The following is a 13,407-nucleotide window of genomic DNA, read 5'->3' on the forward strand; positions in this document are numbered from 1 at the left end:
CGAAGGATCCCTTCGGGCTCCCAAGGATAGATCAGGTGGTGGATTCCACCGCTGGATGTTCGATGTTGTCTTTCTTAGATTGCTATTCCGGGTATCATCAGATTAGTTTGGCAAAAGAAGACGAAGAAAAAACGGCATTCATCACCCCGTTTGGTGCTTTCTGTTATACCTCCATGCCGTTTGGCCTCAAAAATGCTGGAGCGACTTATCAGAGAGCTATTCAAACATGCTTAGCCGATCACTGGGGCAAGCGTGTGGAAGCTTACGTAGACGATGTGGTGATCAAAACGGAGAATCCGGAAAATTTCATCGAAGACTTACAGCTGGTTTTCAACAGCTTGAGAAGATATAGATGGAAGCTCAATCCTGAGAAATGCGTCTTCGGGGTACCAGCAGGAAAGTTACTCGGGTTTATTGTCAGCCACCGGGGAATTGAAGCTAATCCAGATAAGATTGAAGCTATCATGAAGATGGAAGCTCCTCGATCGCAAAAGAAGGTTCAGCGACTCACTGGATGTATGGCAGCCCTGAGCAGATTCATATCCAGGCTGGGAGAAAAAGGTCTGCCATTTTATAAACTGCTGAAGAAGGTGGATAAGTTTCAATGGACTTCAGAGGCACAGGAAGCTCTAGACGCACTGAAGAAATTCCTGACAACGCCGCCAGTATTGAAACCGCCCCGGCGAGCTACGCCGACTCAGCCGGCTGAAGATCTGTTGTTATATATCTCTTGCACGACTCACGTGGTAAGCACTGCGTTGGTAGTCGAGCGAGTGGAAGAAGGGCATGCCTACCCGGTACAACATCCCGTCTATTTCATCAGTGAGGTTCTAGGCCCATCGAAGAAAAAGTATCCTCAAGTTCAGAAGCTATTATATGCAGTACTTCTAACTGCCCGCAAGCTGCGCCACTACTTTGACGACCACAAAGTCATAGTAGTTACTGGTTTTCCAATAGGGGACATTCTTCACAACAAGGAAGCCATTGGCCGAATAGCCAAGTGGGCTTGCGAGTTGGGGTCCCATGATATCGAGTTCCGACCTCGCACTGCCATCAAAACTCAAGCACTGGTCGACTTCGTATCAGAGTGGACAGAACAGCAAGTGCCGGATAATCCAGAAACCGCAGAAGTATGGCGAATGTATTTTGATGGCTCGCTGAAGCTGCAGGGAGCAGGAGCAGGAATTCTCTTCACTGCACCTGGAGGCGAACACCTCAAGTACGCTCTCCAATTGCTATTCCCGGCCTCTAACAACGCAGCCGAGTATGAAGCTTTGATACACGGATTAAACATCGCCATATCGCTGGGTGTCAAGAGACTGATGGTGTACGGGGATTCTCTGGTAGTCATCAGTCAGATAAACAAGGAATGGGATTGTTCAAGTGATTCAATGGGAAGATACTGCGCCACCGTCCGAAAGCTAGAAGATAAATTCGAAGGCCTGGAGTTCCATCATATAGAAAGAGATCGGAACACGGCGGCTGATGTACTGTCCAAGCTCGGATCCGGTCGGACTCAAGTCCCGCCCGGGGTCTTCATGCAAGAAATCAATCAGCCGAGCATCTCGACGGATCAAATAGAAGAATGCAACATCATAGACCAACCCGAGTCAGACTCTGATGACTGGAGGCAACCGATTATTAAATATATAAAGAATGAAGAAGAGCCAGATGACAAGAACTCGGCAGAGCGCATTGCCAGACAATCAGCTCACTATACACTCATTGGGGAGGTATTATACCGGAGGGGCGCGTCAGGCGTCCTCATGAAGTGTGTTCTCCCGTCCACCGGGAAACAACTTCTGGAGGAAGTCCATGCAGGGCAGTGCGGAGTACATGCAGCATCCAGAACATTAGTCGGGAAGGTTTTCAGGTCAGGATTCTATTGGCCGACGGCAAAGAATGATGCAGCCGAGCTAGTTCAGAGATGCGAAGCTTGCCAGTACCTGTCAAAACAACAGCACATGCCAGCACAGCAGCTACAAACCATACCAGTAACTTGGCCTTTTGCATGCTAGGGATTGGATATGATTGGACCTTTCAAGAAAGCTCAAGGAGGATACACCCATGTATTGGTGGCAATTGACAAGTTCACTAAATGGATAGAGTTTCAGCCCATTGCCTCCTTAACCTCTGCTAAAGCCGTGGAATTCATACAAAACATAATATTCAGATTTGGGATACCGAACAGTATCATCACTGACTTGGGATCCAACTTCACCAGTTCAGAATTCTTTGACTTCTGCGAGCAAAAAAGCATTCAGATCAAGTATGCATCTGTAGCCCATCCGAGAGCCAACGGGCAGGTTGAGCGAGCCAACGGAATGATATTGGAAGCACTTAGAAAAAGGGTCTTTGATAAAAATGAAAAATTCGCAGGAAAATGGATAAGAGAATTGCCTTATGTTGTTTGGAGCTTGAGAACTCAACCTAGCCGGGCCCTGCATGGAAACACTCCTTTCTTTATGGTCTATGGGTCGGAGGCAGTGCTACCTGCTGATCTCAAGTTTGGGGCGCCAAGATTGATCTTCGAAAGCATAGCAGAAGCCGAAGCCACTAGGCTGGAGGATATCGACGTACTCGAGGAAGAGCGACTGAATGCGGTGATTCAATCAGCACGATACCGGCAGACTCTAAGGCGCTACCACGACAAAGCTGTGCGGCAACGTTTCTTTTCGATGGGAGACCTCGTCCTCCGCCGAATTCTAACGGGGGAGGGACGGCACAAGTTATCACCCTTATGGGAGGGACCTTTCATAGTAGCAGAAGTCACTCGTCCCGGATCATATCGCCTCACCCAAATGGATGGTACAGAAGTCGGGAACTCCTGGAACATAGAGCACCTCCGAAAGTTTTACCCATAGCTGTATCTCAAAACAGCCAGGGTGACCATGTATTCTGTATAAAGGAAATACGTCATCAATAAAGAGAGATTTCAAAGATACTTGACTCATTTATGATTGACTTGCATTCTTACTTAACTCGGGGTGACCACTATGCCCTACGAACGGAGCAATCGGCTTAAGTCGGCAACGACTTAAGGCGGTGCAACATGCTCACGCTTACTTAACTCGGGGTGACCACTATGCCCTACGAACGGAGCAATCGGCTTAAGTCGGCAACGACTTAAGGCGGTGCAACATGCTCACGCTTACTTAACTCGGGGTGACCACTATGCCCTACGAACGGAGCAATCGGCTTAAGTCGGCAACGACTTAAGGCGGTGCAACATGCTCACGCTTACTTAACTCGGGGTGACCACTATGCCCTACGAACGGAGCAATCGGCTTAAGTCGGCAACGACTTAAGGCGGTGCAACATGCTCACGCTTACTTAACTCGGGGTGACCACTATGCCCTACGAACGGAGCAATCGACTTAAGTCGGCAACGACTTGAGGCGGTGCAACATGCTCACGCTTACTCTACCGGGGGTGACCACTATGCCCTACTAACGGAAGTTACCGGCTAAAAGTAATTGATGGCTTGAACCAGTATAGCGTACTCACGCTTATGCAATTCAAGGGATGATCTCCATATCCGACAAACAAACTTCATAATCATCATGCAGCGTTACCACAAACTTGCAAACTAATAAATTCTGATACAATAAGGGAGTAATCACGTCATTCGAATGATAAGCCGATACTTGATCATGCTAACTGCGCGCTCAGAGCACGCGAACTGTTTCTTTATTTTCTAAATGTCTTTCTCAGGAACGACTGACGAAGAAGGGCGATTCGAGGAATCAGGGGCAGCATTCACGTCGGCTTTTATATCTTCAGGGACAGCCACGCCGGGTCTTCTCATCAAGATTCGTCCTGCTCGAATGGCCTTGTCCAGGGCCTTATCGCGCTGAGTTTTAAAAGTGACAGCAGCTTCTTCAGCAACTTTAACAGCCTGCTGAGCAGTTTCTAACTCCTGAGCAATGGATTTCTTAGAAGCTCGGAGTCCCTTGATGGTGGCGTCCTTTGCCGATAGCAACTGTGTAAGGCGGGCTACTTCATCCGAGGATTCTTGCAGTTGACGGCGCTGATTGTCAAGCTCCTCCATCGTAAAACGGTGGCTCCTCTCCAAGATGGTCAGCGAGTTGCTGGAATCTCGGTACAATCTGTCCAAGTTATCGCGAGAAGCGGCAAGGATGCGTTTTTCCTCCTACAAGCAAAAATCAACTCATTCAGAATCCAAGAGCATCATAAGGCGAAGCACAGATTCGTAAGCTACCTTCTCAGAGTCAAGCTGGACATGAAGGGAGGAACTCATAGCGTTGGCATCATCCAAAGCCGCAGAGACCTGACTAACTCGATCTGACTTTGAGAATACTTCTCCTCGAAGTCAGCGCATCGTCGAGCCATTTCGGCTTGATCTTGAGAGTGTTTTTCTTCAAGAACTGTGATCTGCCGAGTCATCCCTATCAAGAAGTATTCAAACAAAATGAGGTCAGAAGGTAAAACAATCCACGGGCAAGAACAAAGAAGAAGAAGAAAGGACACTAACCAGCATTAGCGGCTTCCAACTCAGATACACGACTCCGAAGCAACACCGGATTCCAACGCTCAAGAGATGAAGCCACCTCCGGGATGGAAGCACCCTGCGACTTCAGCTGGCCGACCATTCCATCCACCAAAGCCTGATAAGAAGAGCGGATGATCATAATGACAACAATTCACGCAACATAAAGATCCAACTAAAGCACAGCACAGCACCTGGAGGTTGGAGAAAAGCGAAGGGATCCCCAAGTCATTCGAAATCGGCTGATGACCAGGTGCCAGACCACCACTCGAAGCAGTTTGCAGCAGACCAGCAGGAACAAGCTCAGTACATTCAGCAGAGTTTAACTCCAGACCAGTGGGGATGCTGCCCTCCAAAGCGACCCCCTGATCCGGAGTCCGAGCCACCATCATGCCGCCAGAGTGTGGAGGTGAACCCACATGAACATCCATGGAAGTACAGGAGGGAGACCCCGCTCGGACACCCTCGGGGGCTGGGTCAAGGTTGGCACTGCCCACTTGAGCCGGGTCACCCCCGGCAACACCCTCGGGGGCTGGGTAGTGGCCTACACTCCTCGCCTGAGTTGAGTCCTCCCCGGCGACACCCTCGGGGGCTGGGCACATGTCAGCACTATTCAAAGGATCCAAGCTCTCTGCCGTGACCACCTCTAAGGTCGACGGGCCTTCAGCTGTTTCCACAGGATCAGGACGGTCCAAGTCATTATCCCGGCCCTCGAGATCGTGCTCTAAGGTCGACGAGGCACGGGACGACCTCAACCCAGCATCTGGCACAGCTGCACAAGTTTCTGTTGCATCAACGTCTGCAGGCTCCAACAGCAAGTTCTCAGGGACCATATCCTCTAGAGCTTGATCAAAATTGGCCATGGACAGTTCTTGCAGACCAATAAGAGCAGACAAGGCAGGAGAAGGAACCCCACTACTACCACCGCTAGCGACGAACTGCCGACTGTTCTTCCGAGTTAATGGAGTTTCATTTTCTTCCTCCTCATCTTCCACAGCAACAGCACAAACAGCATCCTCATTGGGGTCAGCAGCAGGCGGAGCGCACCCATTGGGTTCAATGTCAGCAAGATCAGTTGCAGTCATTTCTTCGGCAGTAGGAGCTAAGGTGCTGGCATCCTCATCAAAGCTAGACACTCGCCGGAGGCGTCTTCTTTTCCTTTTCTGCTCATCAGCAGAAGGCTCGGGCTGACTGGTTCGGCTGGGACGCCTCGGGCGAGTATTGGCAGGTTTCGAGACATCCAAGGTCGCATCAACCTCTGGAAGCGGCACCACTGCCAATGTACCATCAGGAGCAGTATCAGATGAATCCTCAGCTAGCAGATCGAGCATGTCATTTATGTCTGCGTCACTAGGGTTCAGGGGCACTTCAAAATAAATCTGCCGTTCATCATCAGGTATCTCCCCGAGCGAAGCAACTAAGGAACGGACCTCTTCAGCAGAAGGTCGAACTCTAAGACCCAAATTGCTATCTGTCACGGGCGGATTGGACACAAAAAGAGTGAAATCTTTGGGAGAAGGCAGGTTCCAAGCCGAGTATGCCACTGGAGCTCCAACGTTTGAAACCTTACCCCTGAGGATCATCTCGAGTCGGCTCACCAAATCAACAGAAGGAATTCTCCTATTAGTAACTCGAGTTGAGTCGGCCAGCCCTCGGTAAAGATATGCCGGATAGGCCCTGTCCTTCAGCGGCTGAATGTTTTTGAAAACAAAATCTGTGACCACGGCTTCGGCAGTCAGACCTCTCTCTTTCAGTAATCCAACCTCAGTAAGCAACACGCCCGCCTCGGCTACTTCTTGGTCCGTGGGAGACTCAGTCCAACTCGGAGTACGAACGTCTGCCTGTCTCCCTGAGCGAGGAGGGAGAGAATTTCCATAATTATCCATTATAAACCACTCCAGACGCCAACCTTTAATGCTGTCCTTGAGGGGTATCTCGAGATACTCGGTCTTCCGCCCCCGGCGCATCTCTAAACTGGCACCTCCGACCAATTGATGCTGCCCCCCGGCCATCCCAGGACGACAGTGATACAGATACTTCCACAAGCCAAAATGCGGCAGCACGCCAAGATAAGCTTCGCAAAGGTGAACGAAAATAGAGATTTGGAGAATGGAGTTAGGGTTCAAGTGAGTCAGGTTGATGTGATAAAAATCAAGGATACCACGGAAAAAAGGAGATATGGGAAGGCCGAGGCCGCGAAGAAGAAAAGGAGTGTAAACCACTGACTCGTGGGTATCTTCGGTTGGGACAGTGGTCCCGTGGCAAGAACGCCAAGAACAGAGTTCGCGTGGAGGGAGAACCCCGATGGAAACAAGGCGGAGAAGCTCAACTTCAGAAATCACAGACATATGGTTACCTGCGAAGGGTAACTGACTGTTGGGGTCGATGGCGGGGATCACTGCGGCAGACGAGTTCGCGGTCTTCCTCTTGGGCGCCATCTTGTTTCTTGCTGGCGAAACAGAGCAGGAGGCGAGTGGCAGAGAAGACTCAGATGCGGAAATGCAAGAACTAGGGCACGGAAAGCAAAGGCGGCTAAAAGCGCGACTCTTAAGGGATATTCTTGAGCCAGATACCTTTTCAAAAGTGCCCAGTCATCACCCGGCGGTCATCTCCGAAATCCCAGCATGCCACGTGGATATCTAACAGTTATTTCCAAGAAAGCCGATGTGCCACCTCATCACTCGGCCGTTTTCCTCAAATTAACTCGAGAAGCTGGCTATCACTCGGCGCTGCCTCTAAAACGCCGACCACGTGTTCGATCGCTCGGCATTACTTCTAAAATGCCGATGCCGACCTTCAATCACTCGGCGCTGCCTCTAAAACGCCGACCACGTGTTCGATCGCTCGGCATTACTTCTAAAATGCCGACGCCGACCTTCAATCACTCGGCGCTGCCTCTAAAGCGCCGACCACGTGTTCGATTGCTCGGCATTACTTCTAAAATGCCGACGCCGACCTTCAATCACTCGGCGCTACATCTAAAGCGCCGACCACATGTTCAATCGCTCGGCATTACTTCTAAAATGTCGACGCCGACCTTCAATCACTCGGCGCTGCCTCTAAAACGCCGACCACGTGTTCAATCGCTCGGCATTACTTCTAAAATGCCGACGCCAACCTTCAATCACTCGGCGTTATTTCTAAAATACCAGCCCCGTATTTTGTCACTTGGCATTACTTCTAAAATGCCGATGCCGACCTTCTATCATTCGGCATTGCCTCTAAAACGCTGGTCTTGTGTTCGATTGCTCAGTGTTACTTCTAAAACGCTGATGTCAATCTTCACTATCGCTCGGCGCTGTTTCTACTATATCAAAAGAATCGTTTCAACATTCAGCAAAAGCAGTGACAAGTCATCAAAAAGAGGGGATAAACGACAATCTTCATTAAAGGGAAGTTGACGAGCTTACAAACCAACTCTTTATAAGTTGGTACTTCCCTAATTCTACTCTACACTACTACTACTACTAAATTATACTAATTACTACTACATTATTCTAGCTATACTAAACTATACTAATATCTAAGAAGACCAGTGGCACCTAGCCACTGGCCCTGCCCCTGCCGCCGCCGCCGCCCTTGGTGCTGCCCCTGCTGCTGCCCCTGGTGCTGTCCCCGCTGCCGCCGCTGCTGCCCTTGGTGCTGCCCCTGCTGCTGCCCTTGGTGCTGTCCCTGCCGTCGCCGCCGCCTCTGCCGCTGCCGTCGCCGTCGTCGTCATCATCATCGTCGTCGTCGTCGTCGTCTTCACCCTCGTCGCCGCCGTCCGAGTCCTCCTCATCCGAGGAGTACTCCGACTCATCCGAGCCTTCGAGCCCGGCGCGCTCGACGGCCCGGATGTATATCCAGACCTCCGCGGCTATCCCCTGGGAGTCGTCCGAGTCATCGGACGACGCCGGGGGAGAGACGGGAGCCGGAGACCCCTCGGGCTCGGAGGAGAACTCCTCCTCCGAGTACTCTGAATCACCAAACTCCTCCGATGGAGGAGTCGGCTCACGCTTGCGCTTGTTGTTCTTGCCCATGGTTAAAGCTTTGGGAGAGAAGAAAGGGAAGAGGCAGTAAGGAGCAGCGAAGAGATGTGAAGAAACCAGAGAAGCAAAGAGGTTATTTATAGAAGGGAAAGGCAACCGCTCACTTCTAACCGTGGTCACTGAACAGTCGCAAGGCATTCAATAAGCACTTCCACCCACCCGAAGACACGTCAGACGGCGGACGCCGTTTCATGCAACACTACACCCATTGGGACTCCAGTCAACAGCGCGAAGGATATGATTACACTAGCCGTCCCATCGCATTACTACTCAGAGGCAACTGGCTAAAACACTCAGCGTACCAAGCCGTCCCTTGCCCACACCCATTGGGGGGGGACGCCCAGGAATTATCGGTATATTTTTCAAACGGTCACATCTGTGCAGAGCATGCAGTGAATACCTCAAGAAAAAAATGAGATATCAGTAAGGATCAGAGGAAAGCCAAATATAACCAGCAAAGTACAAGATATGGCCGACAGAAGCGACGTGAAGACTAGACAGAGAACGTCCGTCAAACGTCCAATCAATCGCAGAAGCAAATAAATTGCACTACCTAGCAAGATATGGATGGATTGCAAACTCGGCTGCTAAAGACAAAATATACGCTGACCTGGGCAGCAAAATATTGATGACATAATGCTGACCTCCAAAGCATAATGCAAAATAGCCTCATGCCAGTCTTCGCAAGTGAAAGGAAGACCTTCGAATGGATTATCCTTAAAAAATCCATTTGAAGGTCGGGGGCTGCACCCATTGGGTGCACCTCCGGTGCACCCCATGGAAGATTATTCTAAACCGGTATAGCGCCGACTTCTAAGGCGTAGAGCAAGATCGAAAAGACTAATCCTTAACCGAAATACAAGAGTACGAATGAAGATAACCTTTGGAAGAAGACCTTCGAGTAGATTATCTTCTAAAATCTACTCAAAGGTCGGGGGCTACACCCATTGGGTGCACCCCCGGTGCACCCAATGAATTCCGGAGTCTTACAATCCAAAATGCCGACCTCTAAGGCACAAGCACAAAGCCGAACTTTGGTCGGACGAGTGATCAAAACCAGAGAAGACAGCAAGGAATCATTTTTTGGACCTTGGATCTTTGAGTTGATTACCTCTAAATCAACCCAAAGATCGGGGGCTTGTGGGGGATAGATATCCCCTGGGTCCACTAAAGAAGTAAAAGGCCTCACGAACGGCCCAAGGGCCCAATAATTCGTAAGGTCATTCTTTCGTGGGCCTAGGGAGAGACAGCCAACAAAGGAGACGTGAGACTGATTAGTGCAAACACAGGCGGCCCACAACGTCGAACGAATGGATCACAACAGAGACCCGACTTTCCCGCGCTGAAGCCCTCATGCAACAGAGCCATGCGAGGATAAGTCGGCGAAGGTTACGTAGGGATAAACTCAAGAGGTTCACTATCTTTTAGCTACTTGTTGTTATCGTATCACATGTACTGCTCCACGGCCGAGTATATAAGGCCTAGGGGGCACCCCTTCAGATCGATCGACCCTGTTCTACGGAGCCACTCACAAAAACTCTCTGCGCCCTCTATCCAGAGAATCCTCTTGTAACCACGCTCATATACTCACCAGGACGTAGGGTGTTACGCACTTCTAAGCGGCCCGAACCTGCAAATCTTGTCCATTGTCCCTCGTGCGATCGGCACGAACCATTTTGCTACAGTCGTCGACACCGTCCTACTCCTAAAAGCACCTTGAGGGGCAACCCCGGGTGTGCGGTCGGACCCAAAACACCGACAGTGTGTCCCTTGGGGATGTGTTCGTCAAGCCCCTTGGATTGGTCACAAAATATTGTAACACTCCCCCTTGATCAATCCAAGTCCATTTGATCATCTGTCAGCTGTCTTACAAGATATTATCTCCTCAAAAACCCTGTGGGAAAAATAAGGAGTACACAATATCTTTTGGATTATGAGGATAACTCACACTGACCTCCAAAAGAAAAAAATATGCATGTAATCATCATTCGTAAAAACCCCAGTGCGGAAAAGTTAATGATGAAGCATATAGCTTAGTTGATATTACCTCGTTAAAAACTTTGGATGAGAAAACCTTAACAAGGCAAAACTCATACAAAGAAAAGAGTGTAATATGATGGTATAAAACAGGTCGAATATCACGGAGAATTACTCCCCCTGATCTTGCAAACACTTAAGTCTTCTCATACCAATCACCTCAACACATTCCTGAAAACGTTGAGTATGGTAGAGATTTTGTGAATAGATCAGCAAGATTATCACAAGACTTTGTTTGCAAGATGTTGATATTTCCATTTTCCTGTTTCCATCTGAACAACACAAGCTCAATTATCCTTATGGATAATGGTCAGTGGTTCAATTGAACCACAATATGACATTGTTCTCCAATGGACCTCTAGCCCAAAGAACAATAATATGTCTATAGTCATCATCTCAAAAACCCCCGTGGGGAAAATAAATGATGAGACATATAACTCAGGCTAATATTTCTCCAAGATAATCTAGTCAGAAAATCTGAGAAATCAATATATCAGCTGAGTCTCCTTAAAAACCCAGTGGGAAAAATAAGGAGAGTAGTCATACTTTATTGTTGATCCATTTGAAGTCTAGGGATATAAACTCATATCCTAGTTCAAATACAACAATAACTATGTCATAATGTATCATCCTTGAAAACCTCTACGGGAAAATAGATGATACGACATGGACCTTGTGTTGATGTTGTCTCGTTAAAAACTTTGAATGAGAAACCCAAGCAGGGAAAAACTCATGCGAAGAAAAGAGTACAACATGATGTATAAACAAGTTCTTTCGATCAAGAGGAAACTCCCCCTGATCTTTGCAAATTACTAAGTCATCCCATACCTACTCTCAAACACACTTAAAATGTGGAGTAAGGTAGAGACTTAGTTCATAACTTGTTTTACATCTAAACAACACAAAGTAATATTATCTTTATAGATAATAAGGTCAGTGATATAAAATCATGACCACCACATACCTTCAGTATGTAGTATATCATTCTGTACAATCCCACAAAGTGTACTATAGAATGATTAGTGTAAGTGACCATTAATCTCTGTTGATCAACATTTATCAAACAGTAGGTCCAACTTACCAGAAGTATGTCATTGATCTTGTACCTGGGGATCTTATATAGATATCCAAGATCAGTATATCCAAACATAAGGAGAGCATGAGTACATCTAGAGATCATAACTCGATCTCATGTGTTGTTAGCTAGCAAATCATTGCAAAGCAATATCCGGTCGGATGCTCTTGCAAGATACAATAGCACATCTCATGATCGGAAAGAATCAAATAACAATGATTCTCTCATATTGAATTTCTTCAATATATGTTGGATATAGACAATTTTGTATCCAAGATATTCAAGATAGTTTACTTTGAATTGAAAATCTCTTTCAATTCATATCCTCTATCTCGAACTCCGTCGATAAGTAATGTATGTTTAAAATATGTTGCACATATTTACACTGAACATATCATTCTTTGTGTATCCTTTCAGAAGGAAGGATTCACTAGGTCGAATGTACCATATTTGACCAGGATGCTCTAAGTCACAAAGACTTTCCAAGCATTGCAAATTTGTGATTGGTGATTATGTATTTGGAATCCTTCAAGACTCCATAAATACCATAATCCAGTGACCACATATGCACATGTTGTCACTACATCTATCAACTGCAAAGATAGATGATTTACTGCCCATATTATTGTATCAGAATTTTACTACTCACGGTAGAAGAGAATTTATAGCATTAAAATAATGCTTGGGTTTGCGTATAAACCCAGTTGCTACTAGCCATGCTTTCTCACCACCTCATTGTTTTCAATTCCATGAAAACTTGTATCCACAGTAAGATACCTTGAAGTGAAAATAAGTTAACACTTCTTTTCGGTGAGCAAGGCTATCTCTGCAATATTGTATCACTCAACAAGATCCAATCGAGCATACTTATGCTCTGCTATGGCCATAGTCTTTTGGATCACTTGGAGCGCATATACAATTGCTGAGATGTATGTGTCGACACTTGTAGCTTTCAAATAACATAATTCTCTAGTTGACATGAAGTCATTTTTTATGCACCCTTATGATTCTTCGTGAAATCCCAAAACGAGAATCAAGGGCTTCCGATAACCTAGCCTCATCAGTGCGCACTGAGCTAGGTTGTGAATATCTTCCATTCACAGGATAATCAATATCCTTTAGGTGTCCACCAACACTAGGTTGGTTACCAACGAATAGATGGTCTGCATTTACTATCTCAGAAGGTCTAGCCTTCAGCTGCTTGCAAGCATATTAATCCCAATTTGTGACCATACTTCTCCCCCTCTTATTTACAACAACGTTGCAATAGAGAGTTAAAGTGGTTTTCCATGTAACCACTCTTTCTGGCACCTCCTCATAGGATTAATTTGAGTGACACCTCATAGTAAATACACTAGGCAGTCAATTTGCAACTTCTTGCAAATCATTCGAACCCAAAGGTTCAGTTTTAGTACGTGATCCTGAGCCTGAATGCTTAATGCATTCATTATAATTTCCTGGCATTCATTTTGGTACTCGAAATCTCCCCCTAATGCCTGGAAAAGCTCATGATTCAAGCAAGCGTACGGGCCGTAAATAGATTCTCATGAAGAGATTCTAAAACTTAATGATCGACGGAGAATGAATTCTCACATAGATCCCCAGTTTTCTGTGTGCCCATATATGTACGCTGCGGTGGTGAGATTGGGAACATACCCAATGTACGCATGGGAAATCTTTCACGGATTCCCACGTACTAAAAACCATAGGGGAACTTGTACAACAGTACATGCAGTTAATCACAAGTCAGGAGCGTG

The sequence above is a fragment of the Zea mays genome, chromosome 2, assembly GCF_902167145.1.
Source record: "Zea mays cultivar B73 chromosome 2, Zm-B73-REFERENCE-NAM-5.0, whole genome shotgun sequence".
NCBI classification, from domain to species: domain Eukaryota; kingdom Viridiplantae; phylum Streptophyta; class Magnoliopsida; order Poales; family Poaceae; genus Zea; species Zea mays.